This window comes from Amblyomma maculatum, chromosome 11 (genome assembly GCF_055883805.1).
Source record: "Amblyomma maculatum isolate TAMU_Amacu chromosome 11, ASM5588380v1, whole genome shotgun sequence".
Taxonomy (NCBI): Eukaryota; Metazoa; Arthropoda; class Arachnida; order Ixodida; family Ixodidae; genus Amblyomma; species Amblyomma maculatum.
This window is the reverse complement of record NC_139354.1, coordinates 70,630,583-70,642,844: the sequence shown is the minus strand read 5'-3', so window position 1 is coordinate 70,642,844 and position 12,262 is coordinate 70,630,583. Positions and strand designations below refer to the sequence as shown.

General features: G+C 40.3%; 1 long non-coding RNA gene across 1 annotated transcript in view; it reads left to right on the top strand.

Moving 5' to 3' along the window:
• Positions 1-1,914: 1,914 nt before the first annotated feature.
• Positions 1,915-12,262, top strand: part of LOC146174123 (uncharacterized) — a 33,647-nt gene continuing 23,299 nt past the window's right edge. Inside the window, exon 1 of the long non-coding RNA XR_014702294.1 lies at positions 1,915-2,112. This is a non-coding gene — a long non-coding RNA (uncharacterized LOC146174123). The remainder of the gene's footprint in view (positions 2,113-12,262) is intronic.

The following is a 12,262-nucleotide window of genomic DNA, read 5'->3' as shown; positions in this document are numbered from 1 at the left end:
TTCCGTTGTTTTGTTTTTGACGACTGTGTCGACTACAGATGTGCACGCGTATTGCGCCGAATAACAGGTTCGATATATAGCTTCTGGTTTATTCCTAGCTTAGAATAGTAGAGAAGATGCATGTACTTCAGTCGTTCATGAAAGCGACGTAACTGCAGAGGATCTAAATTAGCTTTTTGCACCAGAGCGGTTGGGAAGTGTGCCAACTGTACGAACTATAAACAAACCTTGCTGATTTTTTTTTGATGTTTTCGAGTTTGTTAATATTCATCTTAGTATAAGGATCCCATACTACTGAAGCGTATTCAAGAAGTGGCCTGATAAATGTTTTTTAAGCTAGAAGTTTTATTTCTTGAGTAGACTGGCGTAGGGTTCTTCGCAAGTAACCAAGTTTTTGCATCGCCTTTTTTTCAATGTAACACACGTGTTCATTCCATCTGAGATCAGAGGTTAGAATTACACCTAAATATTTAAAACTTTCAACGGATGCTAGGAGGTGACTATTAATGGAGTAGGGAAAGGTTAGGGGCTTTTTTTACGAGTGATTGTCATTGCTACTGTTTTCTTCTTATTTATTTTCCCTTCCCATGTTGTGCACCAGTTTTCTATTTTAGCTAGCGATAAATTTAACTCAGACTGGTCATTGGAATGTTTAATTTTATTGTAAATAATGCAATCATCTGCAAAAAGTTTTATTTTCACGGACACATTGCTGATGATATTGTTAATAAATACTAAAAAAAAGAGGCCCCAGAACAGACCCCTGCGGAACGCCCTACCGGACCGGCCCATAACAGGAACATGGTCCTTCAATCGACACGCACTGGTGCCGCGACGAAAGATACGCCGTTATCCAGGAAAGCAATGTGTCATTTCTAAGTATTGGTTCCAGTTTTAATAACAGCTTTTGGTGGGAAACGCAGTCAAACGCCTTCTCAAAATCTAAAAAGATAATATCTATTTGGCTCTGTCTATCTATAGCTGCTGCAAAATCATGTACTGCCTCAAGTAGTTGTGTGACCGTTGACACCCCCCTGCGGAAACCGTGCTGCCGAGGATTTATGTAATTAAGTTTTTCAAGATAAGTGGATATGTGTTTAAAGCTTATATGTTCCATAATTTTTCCGCATGTGCACAAAAGTGAACTTGGTCTGTAAGACGAAAGAAGCGATTTGTTTTCTGATTTGGGTATCGGTGTGATTTTAGCATTCTTCCAATCGTTAGGAAGTGCTGCTTCTGACAGAGATTTCCTAAATATGAGCGATAGATACTTAGCACACTTTGGTGGCATTGAATGATTCGTCGAAGGTGTTGGACGTCATTACAAAGCAGGTCCTTGAAGGTCAATGTGATGTCTGGCCTGTAAGTTTGAGAGTTCGATACATCCCTCTCGTCTTCTCGGTAGACACCTGAGGTCATCACTATTCGTGCACGATGTCACCAGGAACTGTGTAACTCCGAACGGCGAGAGTAACGTTATAACCGCAAATTTGTAAGCAATATTACACGCTCGACAAGCCTAAGAGCGACCGCGACTTTTCAAGTGATTAAGAGAGTGCTCAAGGTTTGTAACATAAGATCGTCTGCAAGTGACTAAGGCAGCTAGAGGGTAAATGTCGAATTTATATTTAATTACGGTAAAAGGGGTGAGATACGTACGCACGCAAAGACGTCGTTTGTTCTGTATGGAGCAGCCTTTCTGCAGTGTTTTTTTCTCACAAGAGATCTGACGTTGCAATTTCACAGAAAAATTTCAATTTCCGCAAATCCGCATTTTCAAGAAATGCAAATAGAATTTAGGCCGAACAGCAGCATCTTTGTTGCTGTTGCTGTTACTGTATTGGAAATTTTCTCCATTAATGAAGCAAAGTTTTCAAGAAATTCTTTTATATGCTGTCTCAGAATATAATTGGCTGCTTAGAGCGTGCTAAGATGTTAATTGCAGATCAGGTGGTTGAAGGTCACGCGCTACATAGCAAATGTGAACCTGAGTAGAAACGTTGTAATATGGCAGCATTGGGTAGCGTCTGTATTTTAGCTACAGCAACTATTGTTTCGGGTGTTTTCCTTGAAGATGATCCTACCTATTTTCCGTTTCAACGTGCCAGTTCTGTAAGTGCTGTTTTCATTGTTCCGGCATAAACAACTTCTGTTTGTAGCGTTCTTTGCTCTCCGGTATTGCTCTGTGTGCAGTGACACGTATATTGTGGGAATTGCGCTCCAGAAAGAAAAGGTGGTTTTTAAAAATGTGGTCTTAAAGGGGCACAACTACGCACACATAGCGCAATCTTTATCTAAACTGCGACGTTAATCAGGAAGAAACTACTTTGCGACTCAGCTTAGATGGTTAAATGCTTAGGCACAAAATATAGGGCCTGCATTCGGGTATTGTTTATACTTTTTACGAAAGCTCTGCGGGGCCGTTCATGCATTAGTCTAAACAGAAGTCGTACTCATTTCGACCCCCGTTTTGTATTCGTCTGTTTAAGAATCAACCTTCCATCTATCGGGTGCAAATATACTGTTGCAAATTATTTGCAATGGATCCCAAATGCTTGCGTGTCTAATTCATAAAAACATGTGAATGTTGTCTGCTGGACGGAAGTGTAAAACAACAATTTTTATTCCCAAATAATTCCTCGACCCAGTTTAGCAATGCATCTGCTCTAAATATCGTTCACTGGTGTTGTGTTTTATACACAGTGATGAGCCATTTATTTTACAAACGTTGGTACTTTATTGAGTTCTTGGGGTCATTTAAATTAGGGTCAAACTTAAATAAAAGCAAAAATACAAAGTAGAGACGCCAACTGCTACATCGTCGCCAAATGAATAATCTGATATGTAGGAGTCTGATAACAAAACGGAACAATGCGATCACAAGGTTGACGTTTGAATATTGTGGCCTAGTCCATAAAAGGAAGAGAAACATTTAGCGATTAGGTAACGAGATAGGTAAACATATTCAGGTTCCGCAGCTAGACACAACCAAATAGAATGTCATGTATATGATACTAGATTAAGAATGTGACTTCGAGTGTTGCTTATTAAAGCTCCTACCGAATCATTAAAGCGATGCTCGATATAGGCCTAAAATGCTCAAGTAAAACGAAAAAAAAACTCCTTCTTTTTTGTTCGAGAAGATTCCGGTGGCTAAATGCAAACAGTATATGCACGAAAACGAAGTGAGTAGCGCGGCGATATTATTATCGCATCATGTGTTGAAAAAAAAAAAGTTTAAGCACTTTTTGTCTAAAAAGAACCTTGTTTTTCGTACTCCAAATTCAATAAAAGGTCGGCTGAGCAGAGACCATCCAATAGCTCTATATAGGCTGTATTTTATCATCACCGCTTAATTAGAATAAAATCTATCGTAAGGCCAAAAATATAGTATTGATCCCTGAAAAAATATTTCCGCCATCCGATAAAATATTCTCTCTACCTGAATAGAACACTTTCTTATAACAGGCGTGATGCTGTGGCTTAATTATATTTCCGCCATCCGATAAAATATTCTCTCTACCTGAATAGAACACTTTCTTATAACAGGCGTGATGCTGTGGCTTAATTATTCAATATTTTCAACACCAGTGGCGATCTGGAGGTTACTCGGCTTTTCCATTTGCGCCACAAGTGGCGCAAATGGAAATGATAGCTTTTCTGAAAGGTTTTTTAAATACTAATAGTAATATAAAGTTTTCCTAGTTTTCTGTGTGTCTCTCTTTAGTGTCACAAACGGTGGTATGGGTATATTGTCACGTAGTGGTGACGAGGCCAACGACACAAATGAAGGGTCGATGATTGCACTAAAGAAACTCTATTTGGGCTGACTTGCACCCGCAAAATAACTAAGCAACTCGGCGGCGGCGATAGAAACAAACGTGCTCGTCGACCGTCGAACGAAGAATGCCCGTCACACTCGTCAACGCTCAATTTAAAGGCTACACAGTACAATCTAGATAACGTCGCAAACAGCTACCAGCACGGGCTGAACATTGTGGAAAGGCACCCTTGTGGCCGGAACCTTCGAGACAGATCTCGTTGTATCTTTCGCTACAACAAAACTAATAAAGGTGTGACTCGCGACAATATTATAAGCTTATTTCAATCAATTTTAATAATATATGTTGTTATTTTCTTGTGATAATTAACCTGAATTGCATATTGTGTTCAGTGATACAAATGCTCTGCAGAAGTTCATTCATTACCCTGCCGTTAGTTTAATTTTGGATAAAATATTCATCTAGAAATATCAAATTTATTTTTCTCTACATCTTGATGACCAACGTGTGCCTTTCCAAGTTTTCGAAATATTTAAAAGACAACTTGTCCAAAAATTTGACTGAAATATTTCATTTCAGCTGCCTTTTTTTATAAATATTTTATGTCCTCCATGCAGAATCTAACAGTGGCCTCTGGCGATGTATTTGCTCGCAATGTGCTCTTTTGCCTCTATAGGTAGTGGGTAGCAGCTGGAAGGATTCCGGTAGTGCATAAATGTCCACGAGATGACACACGGTAGAAAAAATTGTATACTACTAGGTCCTGTCTTTGTAAGGAATGCCCTTGATAAGGCATTCCAAGACATAGGCCGGACCCCGCTCGAAACGTCGAATAATGTACACCGCCTTTCTAGTGTGTGGCATGTCGTTTACATATATACATATAGATATATATATATATGTATATATATAGATATATATTAGGTCGCCTCTTGCACTCTTATATGTGGAGGCAAGTCCCGGAGTCCTGCGCCTGGTAGCGAATTTAGGAGCCCTTACTCACTACATGAAGTAATAACAAACCTTCTAAAAAGCTTGATCGGACCTTAGAAAGGGGTCGCACCGATGCTAAAAAACCGCTACGACAAAACCCAGACCAAGTTTTTCATTGCGGTTTCTATCACATATCAAGCAGTCATAGCTTGATATGCGATGATGTCTGCTTTAGTCATAGCCAAAAACATCAAAACTATTTCTGCGAAAGCTAAAAAGAAAATAAAAAAAGAAATGGAGGCCTTCTGATAGAGATAACCAAATACCACAATTCAATCCCTGCAAACGTTTGGAGAAATTAGCGTTAAGGTTGCAGCTCAACGTACCCTCAACTACACCAAACAAGTCATCTCTGGTATAAAATCGCTAGAATCTAATGGCAGAGAACAAGCAGGACGTGGTGACAAATTTATTTCAGTACAAAGCATATAGTCCTAACCTTTAGCAGTAACACTGAAACGAAAGTTTACCGTGCAGCTTAACTAAAGTGTAAATTCCACCCACACATTCCCAACCCCAGGCAGTGTTTGAAGTGCGAGCGCTTCGGGACAGCTTATTGGCTTGCAGGGGCAAAACCACTCGTGTCACAAGTGGAGAAATCAGACCAGCCGAGGACAGGTGTGAGCGCCCGGCCAAATGTGCCAACTTCAGCGGTTTACATGACGAGTACTAAGTGCCTCGTCTGAACCACCGAGAAAGTCATATCACTTTGAAAACCACAGATAACATATACTCTGAGGCAAGAAAACAACTATTCTTACAGCAGAAGGCTAAGTACTCTGAAGTGGTGACGCGGAGACCGCCACCACACTCAGCTTCAGTCTGCATACAGGTAGATCATCCCCCGAACCTTGTGTTAACATCAATGCCCCCAATTTCACGAGACGAGCACAGGCATCAACGCCGGAGGCCTTCAATTACCCGCCTGCTATGGCAAACTCTTCGGTGGTGTGTATATAATTTTCTTTTTATCAAATATTATATATGTTTAATGAACACGGGAAGGCTACTTATTGCTGTCCTAGCTCAGCGAAATTGAGTTGCATTGATCTAGCTTTTACATCGCCATCTCCCTTTACTGATTTTATGAAATGTTGACAACATGCATAATATCAGCAGCCATTGCGGACATCCCACAAATTTCACAAATCTCACACAGAAGACAAGGTCTGGTGGAGAAATGAAGGTATTTCTGTTGAAAAACAGCAAAAGAAGGTGTGAGGCAACTCATCTAGGTACCTCACCATAACATAACTGTAAATAAGTTAGGCGTAAAGAACTGCATAAATGATAAGCAGAAAAGCTATCATGGCAAAAATATGTTTCCTTTAATAATAGTTCAGCCACATTAAATAAAATATGGGTACAGGTTCACAAAATTTTTGGCAACCAAACTCGTTCCCATTCTCTATGCTTAAAATGCCTGGTGCACACACTGTGTTAGAAGAGCAGACCAAAATATTTGGCGAGCGTTTTTCCAGTGTCCAGCTCATTTAATTACACACAGACATCTAAAATGAACAAAGCTGCTGCAGAAAAAAACCTTCCTTTCAGGGCTGGCATGAATGAGTAGTACAATTAGCTGATCAAATTGCAAGAATTAACAGATTGTTGTCGTCAGTGAAAACAAAGCACCGGGCCAAGACAATGGACACTACGCTACGATCGCCCACCTCTCTGAACGTGCCGATACAGCGCCGTTGAAAATCTTTAATGAAAAACAGATAGCCGGTAAGATACCCGAGATATGGAGAGAAGCAATTGTAATATTCTTCCTTAGAACTTGCAAATCATCAAATAGCCCTAACAGTTAGAGGCCAATAGCACTCACCAGTTGTGCAGCAAGTTAAAGAAAAATTATTGTAGTATTCGAACAAACCTTCGTACTTCAGTCTCATTTATTTTGTACATGCATCAGTGTAGATATAAAAAGCCTGTTCAACTACAGATCACCCTATTCGTCTCGAGAATAGTGTCTAGGAAGCGTTCATCTAAAACTAATTCTGTATCGGAGTCTTCTTCGACCTGGAGCCACGTGGAAGTTTCGCATCCTCCGTGACCTAGTGGACCTAGTTATCCGTTGCATGATGCTGAGCTTTCAAAGGGCCTTTCTAACAAACCGCAAGTTCAGAGTGCGCCTAGGCGCAACTTTTTCCAACACTTTCACTCAAGGGAATGGTGTATTTCAAGTTTCACCCTCCGCAAGACACTATTAATCAGTAAAAGGAAGTCCCTAGCAAAAGTCATCCGTAAGACCATAATGCACTCAGTTTACATAGATAACCTGCAAATATACTGCCCCATTTCAGCATATTTAACTGTGAGGGACAGATACAAATTACATTTAACAAACTGGGTACTAGAAGAGAAAAATAAGAATTTAGGTTTTCTCCTCAGAAAACACAAGCGGTCCTGTTTTCGTTGAGACGCAGCATACAAACTGACCACACACTATATCTCAAAAAAACAGCATTGCCACTCAAGGAAGAATATAAATTTTCAGGTGTCACTTTATTTAGAACACTAACATGTTTATCAAACATAAACAACCTAAAGAAAAATATGTCCAGAGCTTTCAATGCCCCCAAACCAGTCAGGAAAACGTCAGGGTTCTGACTGCAGTAGATTACTACATATCTATTGCTCTGTCATTCACTCTAAGCTAGTCTTTGGGTCAATAGTATATGGCTCAGCAAGTGTGTCATACCTAAACTGATTAGATCCACTCCATAACCTTGGTCTGCGGTTGTCATTCGGCGCTTACAAGTCATCCTCAGTAGCAAGTCTCCATGTGCAAACTACGGAGCCTGCCTTAAACAACCGAAAAGCAGCACTAACATACACATATGTTCTAAAAATTTGTTATCAGGAAAAACAACTTTGTTATAACATAGTCACGAAATCCACATCGAGAATAACCTTTAACAATAAGCCCTCGACGATAAAGCCCCTGTTCTTGGGCTTCGAAGAAATATTCCAGGACTTATATAGAACGAATGACAAGCCCAGTATTGCCACACTGCATAAGCCATTCTCTCCGTGATACACTATTCCTGCCTCACGCTAACATAACTGACATCATGCTAACTTAATTTCAAAAATATGCACTCCACATGAGCACATTTTAACCCAATACTTTGCATTAGAAGAAATTATAAATATTACGCCGCAATAAACACAAGTCTCAGACTAACAACTATTTTGGAAGTGCATTGGAAGAACACAAAACAGAAGAAAGAATACGGCTGGTCCAGTGTGCGTCAGTTTTTACGGCACAATGTTACGTTGTTTGTGCTGATTCTGAGAAACCAAGATACGAAAACACCACAAATAGCATAATCTGCACAGATTATCTACGTGTTATAAACCACAATAAGCAAAGAAATGCCATTGAACCACTGATAGATACTGTAATACTCAGCATAATGAAGGTCTCATGACGAAAACTGCAGCGTTCCCAGTCATGTTGGGATTAGATGCCATGAGAGAGCCGAGTGTGTGCTGCAAAAGTAAGAACCATGGGAATAAAACACGCTACGCGCCACACAAGGGTTATGAATACTTAACGCGTTTTAAACTAAGAGGCTGGATGAAAGCTGCTTGGGAAAATAAAGCAAACAAGCTGCATTTTTGTAAATTCATTTTAGGAGGTTGGAAGGCCGTACTGACATAAGAAACGCTTTATTGAAATTATTTTATGTTGTCTACGCAAAGTACGCACACATTACACATAATTTCCTGCTGATAAAAATATAAATCAATGTTTTAAATGTGTCTTTATGAGTTCGGAGTAAGTCACATTTTAATGTTATGCCTGCCACTTGTGGATCTTAGAAAATATATTATACATTATTTTATAATGAACACATTGCATTTCATTCTGCATTGCTTTTAGAACAACAAGCATTCGTCAATGTTTCTCTTGTTTCTACGTTTCTTAAAAAGGCCTAGGTTTAAAATCAGATATGCGTATCACACCGCTGTAGAGATCTTAATTTAATGCGCACTAACTATACATAACTAGGCGACGCCTATTGCCGCCTATCAGAGACCTTCTTATTGGCTCTCCACTAGGCTAATCGAAAGATACGCAACTTCAAGCTCGAAGATGGCATCATTATCAGCCGGTCTATACCCATTGCAGAGCAAAAGCCTCCCTCATTTTCCTCCAAGTAAACCCGGTCCCATGCCGGTCTTCGTTCAATTGACCGCTGCGAACTAGCTAACCTCATCCATCCATCTAACTTTCTGGCGCCCCCTGATGGATGCCTTTTCATTCCCTCTGAATCCAATTAGCTACCCTAAGCAATACATTGGTTATTCCTTGTTCGCAATATGCCCATTTCATCTTAATTTCTACTAGAATTTCAGTATCTTGAGTTACTTTTCTGATCCACTCTGCACGCTTCCTATCTTTTACCGTTACACCAGTCATTTTTTGTTCCATGGTCCTCTGCGTTGTCGTCAACTTAAGTAAAACCCCTTTCATTACCCTCCAAGTTTAAGGCCCATACCTGAGTACCGTTAGGATGCAAGTGTATACACTTTTCTCTTCAGTGATACCCGTATGCTGCTAGTCATATTGCTTGAGTACTTTCCAAATGCGCTCCAACCCGATCTTATTCTTCTAGTTATTTCCCTTTCGTGGTCCGGAACTGTGGTCACTATCTATCGCCAGTAGCCAAATTCTTCCTACACACTCTTAGAAATAAAGGTAGTGAAAACGTAGTAACGGCTGCTGTTACAACGTTTTTTAACCCTTACTACATATGTACTATGTTCCTACGACTTTGTCACTACCTCAAAGAAAAAATAAGCAGTAACAAGGTAGTGAGGTCTGTTGTTACTACGTTCTTTGGCAGTTACTACACTTGCACTACCTCACTATTGCCCTGGTAGTAACCGTTACTACCTTGATATGGAAATGGATGATCGGAATATGCAGGTGTATGCATACTAACATTTCTGGTGACATTGCTACTCGGTGCCCCACTTTTTTATACAATGAAAAGGGCATCCTAAATGGCAACAAAACTGCCAGTGCTGTTTTTGTTTTCAATAATACATATATGCAGCACGTATGTGTCCGATTCTTTAGTTAAATTTCTTAATTGCACTTTTTCAACGACCTCAAACTACTGTGCCTGACTTGCACTCATTTTTCCTTCTGGTTTTACTGCAAGATGCATCCATGTTCAATGCTTTACCCTTTTGTGGTGGGGTATTTTTTTTTTCCTTGGACATACGATGCAATTTTTTTAATCCGTAAAGTGAGCAGTCATTGTCAGCGACATGTGTGCTGTGTTCCAACCCTTACTACAGCCTCTCCATAGGCTAGAGCAGTTTGTCTAAATAAAATAAATAAATGGTAATAAAATACAAAAGTACTCTTTATTCTAGAGGCACAAAGGAAAGAAGTGTAAACATTTTCAACTAAACAATTGTAGCCAGCCTGCAGATAATACTGCCAGTTCAATCTGTGATCATTATTTCTGGCCTCAGTACTAGCTCCTTCTCAAAATACAGGTCTAGAACTTGGAACGATTGCAGTTCTGCAGGCTGTATAACTCTCTCTTCTGTTGTTCGACAAACAGTATATGACCAGCGGTGTCGCTGAAACAACACAGTTCTAAGAACACTCACATGAATAAATACTGACCCACAGTACATATACAGAGCTATGATCTGTCCAAAAATAGGCAGCAGGTCTTTCTCCAAGACCACTACATCTAACACTTTGTATTTACAACTTGCAACAGTAACGGATGACACTCCCCACACAGGAACACCTTCAGGAAAGACTTCATGAGTGAATGGGGCTAAGTCCTCCTGTCTAAGAGGCTTGGCCTTCGTTGTCTGAATGCCCATGTTTAACTCATCTCCAGACAGCTCGAAGCTCTGAAGCAGCTGATGCCGTTCTGCGATTGACTTCGAAATATTCTTGAAATTTCTGTTGCGACATGCTATCATTTTCACATATTGGTGTTTTGCTTCGTAACGCATGCACCAATATTGTTTCAATGGGCCCAACTGGTTGATCAGCCTTGGATAATGCACCAAAAAATGGAGCTTCGGGGTCATTTTTCCAGGATAAAGAGCTACAAAATTTGTCAGAAAAAACCTAATTTCTTCTTGAAGGAAAGCAATATGGTCATGTGGGATATCATCGGAAAATATTATGTCAACAATCCTCCTGAGTTGAAGATACACTTCCCAATGCTCATTGAGATCTGGAACAATGTCACCAAATATAAGTGAAAAGAAACGAAACAGGCACCACTTCTGTGATGCAGTGCCTTTATAAGCAGCTTCCCCCTTCACAAAAGATTTCTCGAGTCCTTCAGGTTTGTTTTTCCTGTCGTGTGGCCCAAACTCAAACAAAGTGACACGTTCCAGATCAGAGTAACTCATTACTTTCGAACTGATGAGGCCTTGTAAGATCTGTCTTAAAACATGAGTTATGGATCCTTCGAGCAAATCATGCATGATGTCAGGCGGCAGTTGTTGCGTCACATCAAAGTAATTGAGACCTGACAATGGCGACATACTTTTCACCCCATGAATTGCTGTACTTAGTGGTTGGTTTACAACTGCAAGTTCAACATGCTTTTTGTGCGCAGTTGCATCTCGTACCTGTACATCTTTTTCGTGGAAAATTTTGCCGAGTTCTGAGAATGCCACAGTGCAAAAACGCCACGGGTGCCCTCGATTGAAGCAGCAAGTGAAACCACCTAACCTGTTCATTGAGAGGTTATCCCCACAGAAGGCGACAAGAAAAGCTGTGACTCTCACAGCTGTTGCATGCAGCTGCACAGTGAAACCAGTTGTGCTTATAGCTGAGAGCTCAATGATAAGTGGTCCCAAAACTGCATCGATTCCATGCTTAAGAATAAGTTTGTATTTTGCAATAATTGCTATATGTATGGCACTAAGCTGGGACCTGTAACGTGCGTGAAGGTTCAATACACTGAAATACACAACAAGTAGCTTGTGCACGTTGCGCTTGGGTCCTATCGGGTTAACAATCTCAAGTTCATCTGTATAAAACACAAGAAACAGTGTGAACTGAGATCCTTCCTGTATAAGTGCTGACAGCTTTTGCTTGTACATGAAACCATCACAAAAGTTGTGCAATAGTGGAGATGATTCTCCATTTGATGCCTCCTCATTTAAATGACTGCGAAAGGATTCTGAAAGCATTAGGTTTTGCAGAACATTAGTGACAGGAATATACTGGAATGTTTCTCCAGCAGCCAAGACATGCTCCACAGGTTTTGTGTAAGGAAGGCATTTCTTGGCAAACTGCTCCCTCTTGTGTTTGCTCACCACATCTTCAAAAATCTCATCCAGAAAGTCACAAGCAAGCAACGTGTGCAAGTCTTTTCCGAGCGGCAGAGGATGAATGTCTTGCTGAATCTTGGTGGAAAAAAGGCGAAACATATCGCACAAAGTCACTTTCATATGGCAAATGACGCTTTCCATTGTAG